The following is a 14,361-nucleotide window of genomic DNA, read 5'->3' as shown; positions in this document are numbered from 1 at the left end:
CTGTTTCCAAGTGTGATGGTGACACTTGTCTTCAGTATTGTCTCTTCCTGATGCTCATCCTAGGTCTTTTACCACTTAGGGTCTCATTCATGAACCTGGGGCCTCTCTTGAATCCTTTTAATCCCTTGAGCAAAAGCCTCAGATAGCAGACAGAGCTGGATGGAGATATGGGGAACTCTTACCACATTAAGGGTTTCCTCATATCTAAAGCAAGATTTTTAAGTCATTTGTTCACCATCTATGTAGAGAAGAGACTCTGGATCTTCTGCTGGCATTGAACCCTTAGGAATTGGCTCACAAATCAACTGCTTTTATTTGAGGAAGTCTTTTGGATGTGAGTTTTAGTCTTTCTCCAGTGCAAGTGGTTTGACACTATTTTTTCATATATACAACTGTTTTCTCAGAGTAGAGTTCAGGTAAGTAAGTCCATCCAAATACAGGACACTTTTGTGACAGGTAGCTCCCTCTACTGCCCAGCTGGTCCAATCTGCTCTGGCTCTGCATGGTTGCAGACATATGTATCTCACTCAGCTGGTAGCCTTGAACCACCAAATTCACCAACCCACCCTGAAATATGAATGGCTGCCACCCTGCTTAAATATGATAAAGTCTCTTGAGGCTTAGAAAGTTCAAAGAACTAAGAAAGAAAACGGCCAAGGGATACTTTATGGTTAAGTGTCCTCAACTGAGGCAGGCTGCTGCTGAGGGCATTCTGGGTAGATAGCGGGATGGAGCTTCAGAGGAGACAGGCATTGTGTCTGTAGAGTGCTGGGAGGGACCTTGAACACACAGCAAGTACACAATGGGGCAGAGGAAGAAAATGAGTTTTTCCTCAATACACTTTCGAACTGTGTAAATAAATAGCGAGAGAAGGTTGGTGGATATAATATCATCGTTGCTTTTCACAATAAAAAAAAAAAGCAAGAAATGAAAAACAAAACAGACACACCTGTTTGAAAACTTCTCCATTTGGTGAATAAGGTTTGATTGCCTATGCAAGTTATTGAGGGAGCAAAATATTCATTGTGCCTGTCAACTCAGAACCCTCAGAGCCTTTCCTGTGGACCATTTTTTAGAGGTTATTATTTCAAACCCAAATTTTTTCAGACATATATATGTGGTAGGAAAAAGGAATTAGAAAAGCTTTTAAATTAAAAGAAATAAAACGACAGGTTTTCTTCCAGCCATATAAATAGTTATGGATAGAGATAAAGAGATGGATATTTTTTCATAATACTTTATTAGGGGTTTTGGAACTCTGAAATTTTTAGAGTCAGGCTGGTGAATAATTTAGCATTGATTCATGCAGGCCTGGTACAGGCACGCTGGGCTGAGAATCAAGTCTAGCCTTTTAGAGGGACTGAGCTCACTAAGACATTTTTATTACCAACTACATCATGAAATGCATTTCAGAACAATTTTATGAGTAGCCAAAATCTTAGTACCTGGTTTCTTGAGTGATTTCAGGGACCATGTGAAGCCCAGAGGAGCTGACGCTGTTGGCCAACTCATTTCATGGAGAGTATCCCCAAGGCTGTTGTTTCAGTGACAAAAGGTCTTGGGTCCCGGGGAATACGCAATTCCTACTGAAAGCCTTAAACTGGCCATTGGCATGATGGATAGGAAAAGGTCCACAGCACACAATACCTCGTGATGTTGTCCTCTCGGATGGTTTCTCTTGACCACGTGCTCTGTGAGTCTAACTCCAGATGAGATCCGACCTCTGAGCAATGAGTTGATGCAGACACCTGCAACAGGAATGAACATGTAGCTTTAAGACTGAGAGGAGAACCTCAGTTTCCCTATTCTTTCCTTTTAAGTGAATTTAGAGGCGGACCACATAGCTCTCTACAGGAAAGGAAATTGTTGCTTATTAAGTGATTGGTTTCTCTACAGAGTTTCATTTATATATTTTATTAATTCTTTTTCTCAACCTTTTGAAAAAATGATAAACATGTGAGGTAAAAACTGCAGAATCATTGTAAATCCAGAAATATATTTTATATCACAAGTTCAGCAACTTTAAAAGTGGTGGTGCAAATAATTGATCTGATAGCAGCAAATATTTGCCACTTCCTCCAAGAAGCCTCCCATCCAACGCCTTCCGCAAACGGGAGTTGCCTTTATCCCCTTAACGCCTTCGGCTCTCGTCAAGCGCCTTCGGCTCACGTCGAGCGCTCCTTCATGATGTAAGTACCATTTATCAGAGTCTCTTTGTTTGTTCCACTTATCACCGCAGATCCTCAAGGACCTTCTGGACTGCCCTCAAGGTCAGAATCTTTGTCCTCCTCCTACTTTATTGGATCCTGTCCAAGCATAATACTAACACAAGAAAGCTCAATAAATAACGAACACACGGATGCAGAAGAATCCTGTCTGGCTAGACACACTGTCACCCTAAAGTGGCTCTCTACTGCAAGTGGAAGCTTCCGTATAAGGGTATTGCCACCCCTTTTTCATCAGGGGCACTGTGCAGAACTTGGATGGGGATCACCCCCTACCCAGTTTCCAAGGATCTGTCAATTGGCGGCTCAATAATTATGCCTTCAAGGACTTCCTGCTCACACATGCGACTAAGCCTACTCCAAAAGGGACACTAAGCCTTAGGGATCTCATTTATAGATGGCTAAAGAGGATGCATTTGCAAAAAATTGGTTGCAATCTAAAGAAGGAAGCAGCAAGTGTTCTGCTAAGACCTAGGCGTCTTATTTAAATTGTCCTTGGATGAATACTCCTTCCCAGGAGGCCTTCCTGGAACCCCAGGGGTAGGAAGTGTAAAGATTGGCTGGTCCTAGAAGGATTGGGCTGGAGAGTGGGGCTACAGGCACTGTGGGCCTGCATCATTAGAGGTGGGTTTGCTGTAGGGGGGGACAGAGGTTACAGATTGTATACATGGTGGGTATTTTCCTCTTCCAGTTAGAATTCAACCTGCTCACCAAAAGGAAGCAGTGCAGGTGATTTTAGAGTAAACCTGGATCTATCCAGAATTTTCCTTTTACTCATGGAGCAGATAGCTCTAATATTAAGCACTCTCTCTTTCCATGGAATTAAAATCCCTCTCCTATTTTGCCCACCCATTGCCCTCTAGGCGTGTGGTGACTTCACTCTGGGAGAGCTGTCTAATCTTTTTTGAACCAACTATGTTAATGTTACTGAAAGCCTTGGTGAGATCCTCTTCTGTTCAGTTCACTTAACTCCAAACACCTGAAATGTGCCTGTTATTACTCGCCTCTCTAACAAAATATAGGAACAGTCACAGGTCACTCAACTAACATGTTTTTTCATGTTTCAAATTTCTCCACTTGATATTCTTAAATTATCAAGTGATGTGCATGTATAAGGGAATCCTTATAAAGATACACATGGGAAATCCGGTCATTTCTCCCCAGCTGGTTCTTTAATAGAGTGGACTCTCTTCTCCCACTCTGTTTTCAGACTGAGCTGGGACAGAGGTCACAGAAATGACCAGAGTGCTTCCTCTGGCGCTTCCTCACTTTGGGAAGAAGCCCACACCTTTGGACCCCACCTGGATCAGTCTTTGCATGTGAGCTGCCACCAAGAAGTGGGTGGGCACAACTTTGGGCAAAAAAAGTTCCTTATGGCTGAAGAGGATTCTTGGGCCACCTTTCCCAGTATCTGCTTGGGGCAGTGCCGAGCTGGGTGGTGTCTCCTAGTACCAGCAATGTATACCTTCCTTCCTCCTTGCTCATTTAAATCTAATTACACAGATACCACGGGTATACAGAGTGGTTTTGTTAGTAGCCATTCTAAAATTCTATTCAGCTTGCTTTGACTAAGCATACAACCACCATGACCCCCACCCCAACAGAATATACATCAAGGAATTTTCAGGGCAATCTCCTTCCTTCTCTATGACATGGCTCTCTTACTTCCTCTTCCCTGAGCAATGTATCTTCAATCTCCACATCGCTGCACATCCTTTTAGACTCTCATTCAGAGTATTACCTACATAAGTCCTATCAGAATGTGGGTGTGTGAGACGATTTCCTTTTGTGGTCACTGGTGAAGCCCCTTAGACATGTGAAACGTGTGAAACCAGGCACAGACTCTGCTGTCAAGGAGGTCTTCCCTGTGGCACCAGGCAGTTACAGCACTGTAAGGCAATTTCCTTTTGGAGCCATGCACCAAATACAGGGCTAGTTCGTCTAGAAGGTTAGAACCAATGCATTGGGCACTGCGAGTCTAGCATGGTGCTCTTCTCTTGTTAAACCAGTTTTTAAAGCATGGTTTAAGCAGTGGACTGAGGAAGGGTCAAATCGAATTTGAGCTAGATTGTGCCAGTTTTCCTGCAGTCATAACCACATTTGCTCTGTCAGAATGCAGCTCATCATAAAGCCAACATACCAGCCCTGTGGTTTAACACATGTTAGCTCATGAATTGGTTCAATTAATTGGATTAGCCAGTTGTACAGCTCTGTGTTATCACACAATGGCCTTATCTTAGGGAAATTTTTCATATAGCTAGAGAGAAGAAGGATTGTTGTGACAGGAAGTGAAGAGGGCACATCATAACAGAGGCACATCGACATGTGGTAAGTCCCAGAGGCTTAGCTGAAGTACATATCACATCAGGGTTCATGTTGTCAAATGCTCTCAACCCTTCCAGTTCTAGGGAGCCCAGAGGCGAGGGGCACTAGAGGCATATTCAAAGGTCAAAGGGAAGGGCGCCCGACTGGGCAACTTCAGTGAACCAGTATGTACGGTTTTTTGTTTGCTTGTTTGTATTTGGTGTTTTGTTTGCATCTGTTCACTCCCATTGTTCACCTGTACACTCTCTGATGCCCAGCATTTTCTAAGGTCAACTTGTAACAGTTCACCTTTGAGGAAAAAAAATATCTAAGAAATATTTCCAGAAAATGTTCAGTATATATCCGTTCCTCATCAAATGCTGACCTTCTTGTACTAAAAATGAGTTCAGCTACCCAAGCGGCTTGGCTCAGTCTTCATAACATGTGCTCCCTTTTCCTGACTGACCAGCCAGGATCTAAGCATCTGCACAGTGCAGGGAGCACTGCCCAAGAGACAACGTTGACTTCAATCACAGACTGTCTCAAAGCCTGGAGTGTGTCTCTCCTGTGGCTTAGGTGAAACATGAGCAGAAAGAAGAAAGGCACCTGCCAGGCCAGGCACACCAATCAAACACTGCTCAGGTTTCAGATTTCATAGTAAGGGTTCATGTTGGTGTTTTCGTATAAACTTTGAACTTGACTGGCATGGACTTCTGTACTGCTAACTGTTGTTGACATTCCAGTAATGGCCATTGATTCTAAGGATGCCAACCAGCTCTAGACAAAATCAATCAGTATCTGAAAGCATAATCAATTCTTTTTCTCCCTCTCAATTTTCCCAGCAGGTGGTTGCTGAACAATGGACCAGATTGTGAATGATCAATAAATTGTGCTTAGTCATCAACACAATAAAACAGGAACCTCAGGCAGCTACTGGTGATCCGACTCAGTCTCTCTGTCTCCCAAAGTTTCCTACCTGGAGGGATCTTGAATGCTTACTACTTTAGACACCTACTTTGAGACATGGAGGTATGACTATTTCTTAGGAGGAATTGTCTGACCAACTGGTATTGGCAAAACTATGATTCAGTGTGCAGGATGTAAAAGTTTATGAATTCTCCATTTTTTTTTTTACCCACTTATATGCAAAAATTAGCCCAACGGCTGTGATTAAAGCAACCAGCATTTGTTGTCTAATAGTTCCTGTGGGACCATTGAGACTTCAATTAATGGCTTATAGGTCTGCCTCAGAGTTCTCAGGATATTTTGGTGAGTTCAAAGTCATCCGAAGATCCACTAGATATAGTTTATTTCCAGAATAGGTATTTTTGTAACATTAGTAGTCATTGATTCCCAGTTTCCCCCCATGGGTTAGTTGACTTTCTTCACAACATGACAATGGCTTACTCCAGAGTTAGCAGTCTAAGGGAGAAGAAGTTGGGAGTCACAATGCCTTTTGTAACTGTTCTTGCCATCATTTCTGCCATATTCTAATATGCATGCTAGATTGATTTAATGTGGAAAAGGCCAGAATAAGGATATAAATACAAGACTGCAAAGATCAGCTAGTGGATATCTGAAAGCCAGCCACTACAAATGCTTTTTGCTTTGTCCATAGTCGTGAAGGTATGGAATAAGCTATTTTTTGTTTCTTGAATGGCCCTAGAACAAGAAACGGAAAGCGTGGAAACCAGCTTAAATCTTATCCCTGCCAGACTCACACTTATAAAAAAGAAAGGTGCTTAGGGCCCATGAGATGGTTAATCTTGGTGGTTAATTTATGGATTTTTAAATCACCATGCAATTGTGCTTCTGGGGTTATCTATGAAGGGGGTTCAAACAGTTTAACTGAATAGGGAAAACCCACCCTGGACATGAATGGCACCATTCTATGGTATAAGGTCTTGGACTGGAATAAAAGAAGAAATCAACCAAGCACCAGAATTCCTCTTTCTCTGCTTCCTGACTATAGATTTAATGTCACTAGCATTTCACAGCCCCGACCACACACCTACTCAGCCATGAGGAGCTGTATTCCCAAACTGTGAGACAAAAATAGACCCTTTCTTCCTTGAGTTGCATTTGACAGGCATTTTGCTACAGGAAAGAAAAAAAAGGGATTAATGTAGCCTTTACTTATTCTCCTTCTCAATCTGTGAAGTGGGCATAACAATAGTTCCTTGCAGGACTTCAGTCAAGATTTACCGTGTCTGTAAAAGACTTAGCCAGGGTAGAGTAGAAGACAGAGTCTCAAACCTTGTCAGTTCTGGTTCCTTCTCGTGTGCCTTTCCCCTCTGCTGGTGTGATTATAGCTGGATGATACAGTTAAAGTAACCTCATCCATACTGGGCCACCCTCCCCTCCCACCCTTCACCAGGCTGGTTAACCCAAGGAGGGACTCATCTGACAAAGATTTTCTGTGGCTTAATAAAGTGAGAAAATATGAAAGACAGTCTAGTTCTTTCACATCTTAATTAGCAATGAATTAAGTGGAGCTACTGTTAATCTGGAATATCTGATAGGCAGGCTTAGTAATTATCATTTATTATTCTTACTAATGGAAAATATGGTGGAGGGTTCAGATTTTTCCAGAAACTCATGTTTAAATGAATGCCTTGATAGAAAATAAAGTGAACAGGTTGCCTGTTCCACATCGTTTTATAAAAAATATTTTGAAATGCGGTGTCTTGTGCTGAGTAGCTTAACTGGCCAGTCATCTCTAGCTGTGACCTTTATCTTGGCTTAGAGGAAGGGAGACATGCTACTTCAGAGTCATAGGGTCCCTCTAGGGAAGCACACAGTTAGATTTTGACAAATCTGCTGACCGTGTTTCATTAACACATCCTAGAAGAGGGCATTCCTTTAAGAGCTGATCTCCAAAATGCAGAGATATGCTTTGCTATAGTGACGTCTGTGGTTCTCGGTGGTCCCATCTGGGAGGAGGATGAAGCCCTCAGTTGAGAGACACCCTTATGCTTCCCTAGGCGGATGGCAGTTGTGGAAGGCTGGGGCTCTGACCTACTCTGTGTTCTGAGCATATACAGTGGGGTCTTTACAGATGTTAACAGTGACTAATTAAGCCAAAGAAAGCTTCTGGTTTTGCAAGTTGACCTGGGAATCACTAAACATATGCAAAACTACCTTCCTGCCTCAGAGGAAGGCTGGCTGAGGCTTGTCACAGAAAAATCACATTGGATGGAATAAAATACTGTCCTTAGCCACACATGACTGCATTGGTATAAATTGCCTTGTTATCATTATTCTAAGTGGGTTGTTTGGATGGGTCTTCACTGTGCTACAGGCATCAGGAACCTGATCTGAATAGCTGGCAGGTTTGAAGTGGAGTCCGTTGTTTTCTTTCCTTCATCAAGTGGGCAGTTTCCATTATTCACAATTCACAGTTCAGACTTGAGGGAATTTATCAGATCTAACGAGATCAATAGGATGATGTAGCCTGTACTAGTAGGACTGGAATTCACTGAGCCATCTGAGCGCCCATGGCAACAGCCCTGAGCTGTCAAGGACAGAACCACTTCTCCTTTGGGACTTTCAGTGACTCTGACAATGGTCGGTAGAGCTGGATCAGCATCTCTTGTGACCTGACATCCTTCTGTGGACGGCTGCCACAAAGTGGTCCTCAGTGGTGCAGACCCAGTGTAGCAATGAGTCCATGAGCCTAACTAAGTCATGGTTCGCTGAAGCTCTTAGGTGATGTTTTAATGTTTTCCTTTGTTTCCCCCTTAAGCCATATTTCTTAAGCTTTCTATGTTTATATTTTTTGCTTTAGTAAAGATGAAATAAATGTTGCTTAAAATATTTAGAAATCATAGTTATGACCTGTTTTTTATCAAGCCAGACAGCAATAGGTCTTAGCTCAGATTCTATGAACTTAGCTGAGAAAAAGCTACAATTTTATTTTTACCAATTTCTGGGGGAAATTTAGCAGTATCTCTAATTTTGAATTAGGCGACAAGTCACTGTGTTATTAACAATAGCTATAATGTTGTCACCCATAGAAATTGAAGATTTTTTTATATCTCATTACAGTTGTAGATATGTTGAAATATTGTTTAAGCTTATTACTTCTTCAAAATTATAGCAGTTATTAGGCTTGCCAGTAGATCTTGTTATTTACTATGTTAATAAAGAAATACATATATTACTATAACTACAAACTTGGTTTTTCAGCAGTTTGAGAACTATATTTCAATAAAAATGCAATTTCCTCTGCAATCCTATATATATATATATATATATTTGTGTGTGTGTGCGTGTGCATGTGTGTGTGCGTGTGTGTGTGTGTGCACGTGTGTGTGTGCGTGTGTGTGTGCATGTGTGTGTGGTGCATGTGTGTGTGCGTGTGCACGTGTGCATGTATGTGTGTGTATGTGTGTGTATATGTGCATGTGTGTGTATATGTGCGTGTGCGCGTGCATGTGCGTGTGTGCGTGTGCGTGTGCATGTGCGTGTGTGTGTGTGTGTGTGTGTGTGTGTGTGTGTGTGTGTTCTTTCTCACTCTTTCTGGAAGGGGACTCACAGATTCAGCAGGTGCCAACTGAGTTCACAATATGAAAAAGGTTAAGAGCTCCTGGCTTAGGAGGGAAGAGAGGGAACTGGCTTTGTTGACGCTGCCATGATGGAGGCTGTGGCTTTCTGTGCATTGTCCTGCTGAATTCCCATGGAGAGACTGTAAGGAAGCTACCCTTATTAGCCACTGTTATGCTGAATGTGTCTCCCAAAAGCTCTGCTGCTAGAAACCTGGTCTCCAAATTCACCTTAGTAATATTGGACTTTGGGGAGGAAGTAACCAGGATCAGATGAGATCACAAGTGTGAGATTCTCATGACAGCACTGATGGCTTCATATGAAGAGGAAGAAAGACTTAACTGCACATGCTTTCTTTTCATGATATCTTCAACCTTGTTATGAAGGCCAATCAGATGCCAGCACCATGGTGGAATACCCTCCCTGTAGACCATGAGCTAAATAAATCACCCAGACTCTGGCATGTTATTACAGCAACAGAAAATTAAGATAGCCCCATTTTTTTTCTTAATAAAAAATTGAGAAACAAAGAATTAAAGTAAGTTTCTCAAGGTTATTTAGCCGTAAAGGTGCAGAACTGGGCTAAGAGCTCCGGCAGGAAGAAGTCCAGATGACTCCTTTGTCCTTCCTGCAGATGAGTCAATATTTAATGTACAAATTCATGTGTTTCTACGTGGCCAAGCTATCTACCGTTGCCTGGAAATCTGATGGGGTGTGCTTGAGCTTGGCAGCTGCAGTATGAATACTTCAAGGGTAGGGTCCAAGGGAGGATTTTTCTTTCTTTCTTAGCTTATCACTTCAAAGATCCAAAGTAGTGGAATTAAATAAGTATGTTTTGAGCTTTAAAGTGAGTAGCAAACACCATTGAATTGTGATCTCTCAAAGCACCTCTGTCCTTTAACTCACATTGACAATCCCAGTTATCCAGTGTGTTGACTGTACATATAAAAGGTATCCCCCTCCTATGCAGAATTCCCCATTTCACTTTTCACTCTCCTCTCTGTTTACAGCTTCTCTGCATCTGAAGGATACAGAATGTTCCAGGGGCTGAAACCTGACAGAGACAAATCTTTCATTACCAGAAGCTTCCAGTGCACAGTTGTTAAAGTGATCACCAAATCTGGATTACTATACTGGAAGAGCACCCCTTGGAGAGGATTTAACTGGAGCCTAATTGCATTTGCTAGTCATCAATCACCATGGTAATTTCCTGTCTGAAGACATGTGCTTCTCTATGAGAAAGTCCATAAAAGGAAGCCCAGAGGGGAATGGGAGCCCAGGACTTTCCCCAATATGGGTCCTGTCTTGCCATCTGTAGACCCAAGGGGTGAGTCTGTTTTTTCCTTTAGGCTCTAGGAGTACACCTGGCTTTCCCAGTGTTGGCTGCCAAAAATGTGTCCTCAGGTGGGAGACAGAGTACATGGTTTCTGATGGTGGCTATCTGGCCCTCCTCAAAGATAGCATCTTTTTTTTCTTGAGGGACCCAACTAAAGGAGAAACTGGATGGTTGGTCCAGGAATCCTGTCTTCTCAGAACAATTCCAACTTTTAATTTTCTGGATACTTTCATCTCTCTTGGATCTACAATTAAGGGGGGTTCAACTGCTAGAATGATAAACAGCAAACATCCCAAGCATTTGATGAAGAATTTTCCACAGGGATCTATAGGATGATGAGCCAAAACCCTTGTTGCTCCTTCATTAATCGACATGAGGTGTGGAGGGGGAAAAGAACTTGAAGAAAGCACAAATAGCAGTGGCTTCCCCTCCCTCATCGGGTTCTATCAAGGATCAGACAACTGCCTGTCTCCACAGTCCAGGAGCTAGAAATGAACAGGTGGAGTAGCCCAGTCAGGCAGGAAAGGAATTCAACCAAGGATACTATTCTCTGGAGACACAATTGACCTTTGAAGTAGGATAATTCTCTCTTGTGTGAGATTCATGAAGGTCAAAGTTTGAGGGGGTTGCATAGTTAAGAAATTTGATCCAAGAGGCTGGACAGATGGTTCAGTGGTTAAAAAGGTCTTACTGATCTTCCAGAGGACCCAAGTTTAGTCTCCATACAGCAGATCAAGCCTACCTGTAACTCTGGTTCCAGGGAAGCCAACAACTTATTCTGGCCTCCACAGGCTCCAGGCACATAGGCAAATTATTCAAAAGCATAAAAAAATAAAAAATCTAAGAAATCTGAGCTAAGGCAAATTTGGGGAAGGAAATAAGGAGTTTGATATGCACACATATCCCAGGAGGGTGAATTCAAGACTGGAACAATGAAAAGAGAGCCTACAGGATTAGGACCAACTCTGAGGCATCTGCTTAGATACTGTGCTTATTGGAAACTGTAAGACGAGCCAGAGGATTAGAACAGAGTGTATAGCCAACTCTGGTATGATTCACAAGCCTCTGTCCTTCAGACGACAGAAGCTTAAGTAGAGTCTCAGTCTTGACAGGACCTGTGTTCAGGTCGGAAAGTCTCCTGTGTATGCGAGGAGGTTGAAGGTGTTTCTTCTGTAACCTCCTAACGCCGCAGTGAAGTAGTTTGATTTAGTATAAGAGGAATGGTTGGTAGGTTAGCAGGAGGTGGATATCAGAAATGAGACTTTATTTGTTTGAGTCAGCCTCTGGTTCTATAAATCAATCAATCAATCAATCAATCAATCAATCAATGTGACTCCTTGGGTTCTGGGATGATCTAAGGTATCAACTGGCCCCGACAGAGTGTGCACTACCATCATTTCAGGTGCAGTTTATGTTGATCTTCCCCGGTCTCCCTCCATCCACCCTTCGTATCATTCTCCTTGCCAAACATTGGACAACAGAACATCCCCCAGATATGCCCACTCTGAGAGGTTAAAACCACCTCTGGTTAGTCCAGCTCCTCTTGTGGCCCACAGCGTGGTAAGTAATCTTCCAGATGCTGTTTTATGTGAAAGAAAATGAAAGGGAGGCTTGGGAACCTCACCAAGCCTGAGGTTTCAGGTATGGGGCAGTTGCTCAGCAGTGGATTTTTAGTCTTTTTGTACTTGGAATGGTTTCATACTCTGGCACTGATGCTTAAATTGATGTTTCAGGTTTAGACCCTTGAAGGCATTGAGAGATTTTGTATCCTCATCTTTTGTAGTGAGGGCCTGATGTTCAGAACTGCAGAAAGTTGAGAAAGACCTGGGATACGTTCTGAAACCGTTTACTTGGCATTCACATTGCAAGCCTTGACTCCCACTCTACAGCAGGAAATGGAAAGTGAAAACAAAGCAAACGGAAACACACACGCGAATGACAAAAATACCTCTGCATCGATCACTTAATACCTGCAAGGACTAAATGGCTGGAAAGACAGAGACGAATGACAAGACACTCCTGCTCTAGATGGAGAATGTCACAGGGCATTGAAGAAGTCACGGTCCTGTGAACATAGAGATATTTCCACATGGTTCTGCATCAAGGATTTAACAGAGATACAAAAACCATTTCCCAGAAGTCTAAGCATAGAGTCTGAGGAGGCTGCTGGGCAATGCTGAGCTCAGAAATGGGCAAGTCCCACTCAGACCTAGGGACTGAGACCTGCCAATTCCTGAAAATGCCCTTGGAAAGCAGTTAGAATAGCCACTGATAGCAACCTTGCATCTCCTTGAGATTCGTCTCTTAAGAGTAAAGTTGAAGGGAGAAAAAACCCTCTCTGATTTACATCCATGAAGTTCTAAAGAAACTCCACAGAGCCTTCTGAGAGTGTTTCTGAACCAAGAAAGAATATTCTGAAACCAACTGATTACTCATAAAGCAATATTGGAGTCATCACAAAGCCAATAAAATCCCCATTTTACAAATTCACTTTCTAACTTTATATTTTTGTGTTGTTGACATCTCCAGGTATTTTTTTTTTTTTTTTTTTTTTTTTTTTTTTTGTCTTTTAAACAAAATCTTGTCATCGACTATATAATACAAATCTATCTTACCTATTACCTTATGGGACACCAAGATAGGAGAGCAATTTAAGGTCTGACTTACATAGCTTGTAAGGGACTAAAAGGAGCACGGTCACCAAAGCAGAGAAAGACAGCACGCTAAGTCTTGCTCATACTGTTTGCTGTTCTTGAAAAGAGGCTCCAGCTGGCAAATCCCACCTTGGTGTGGAGTGGGGAGGGAGCTGACGCCATGTTGGGTTTTTGAGTTTTGCTTTTGTGGTCAGACCACTTACTGCTGTGATGATCCCCTCATCAGCTAGCTGCTCCCTGATGAGTCTGACAATGCCGCTCTGATAACAGAGGCCTTCCCTGACCTCTTGCATTCAGTCATCAGGCTGTGGAGTCTGGCAAATATCTCAGGTGGGCTGCCCCTTCCCTGAAGTGCAGGTCGCCCTCTACAGGCATATTCCCCCCAGACACAAAATCAATCACCGACAGAACCTGCTAGACTCAGTTGGCACTGGTCCTCTGTGGAAACCAGATGGACCTGAATCTGGAGATTGTGGGAGGGAAGAAAAAAAATGTCAACTTCTTTCACGGATCAGGTTCCTGTTAAGAAAGGTTCTCAGTTCACTCCAGGAAGCTGACAGTCCACGGAGGAAAGATCCTAGACCTGCATACCATCAAGGTTGCAGCCCAGTGCCACTCATGGACACCCTGGCCTCTAGATGGGTGCTTAAATGTCTTTGAAAGCAAACAAGTAGTCCACAGGCAAGAGAGAGAGAAAGAGAGAGAGAGAGAGAGAGAGAGAGAGAGAGAGAGAGAGAGAGAGAGAGAGAGAAACAGAGGACTCCTGCCTGCTGTACGGCCCATCTTTCCCTTCACATAGTCCACAGTCCCTGCTTCAGAACTAGCCCACTAGGGTTTCAGGACAGGCACTGCTTCCTTTCCTCCTGGGTTCTGTCACCTCTCTGAGCCCACTTCTGGCCCACTGTCCATGCTGCTACAACAAGGACCTTTCTAAAGCAAAGCTTCTCAGGTTAATTTTCTTAAACTTCTCAATATTTAAGGTGTGCCCATCTGGGCCGTTGCTCTCCTCTCCTCCCCTCACCCTGACCATCAGCCTCCGTCTCTGCTCTGCACTCCAGCTACGTTCATCACATGCATATGCCCAACCGCGTGCTTACTCTCTCTGGCTCTCTGCATCTGTCGTCCCATCTGCCTAGAAATACCTGCCTAGTGGGTGTTTCCCCTCCTCGTGGAAGAGTCTGCCGGTCCAGTGATGGGTTAGATGCCATCCTTTCTACCTTCCTTCCCTGTTAAGTTCTCATAGATCACCCTTTCCAAGGTGTGTTGCCATTCCTCCATGTAAGCCAGCATATTGCAG

General features: G+C 43.1%; 1 protein-coding gene across 2 annotated transcripts in view; it reads right to left on the bottom strand.

The window, feature by feature from the left end:
* Tnr (tenascin R) overlaps nucleotides 1-14,361 on the bottom strand; it is a 406,193-nt gene that overhangs the window by 193,781 nt on the left and 198,051 nt on the right. For both annotated transcript variants that reach the window (XM_021198259.2, XM_029538977.1), the window contains exon 2: nucleotides 1,648-1,748. The gene's annotated coding sequence lies outside the window, so the exon portion shown is untranslated. The remainder of the gene's footprint in view (nucleotides 1-1,647; nucleotides 1,749-14,361) is intronic.

The sequence above is a fragment of the Mus pahari genome, chromosome 5, assembly GCF_900095145.1.
Source record: "Mus pahari chromosome 5, PAHARI_EIJ_v1.1, whole genome shotgun sequence".
Classification (NCBI taxonomy): domain Eukaryota; kingdom Metazoa; phylum Chordata; class Mammalia; order Rodentia; family Muridae; genus Mus; species Mus pahari.
The sequence above is the reverse complement of the archived record's forward strand: the minus strand, read 5'-3'. Positions and strand labels throughout refer to the sequence as shown.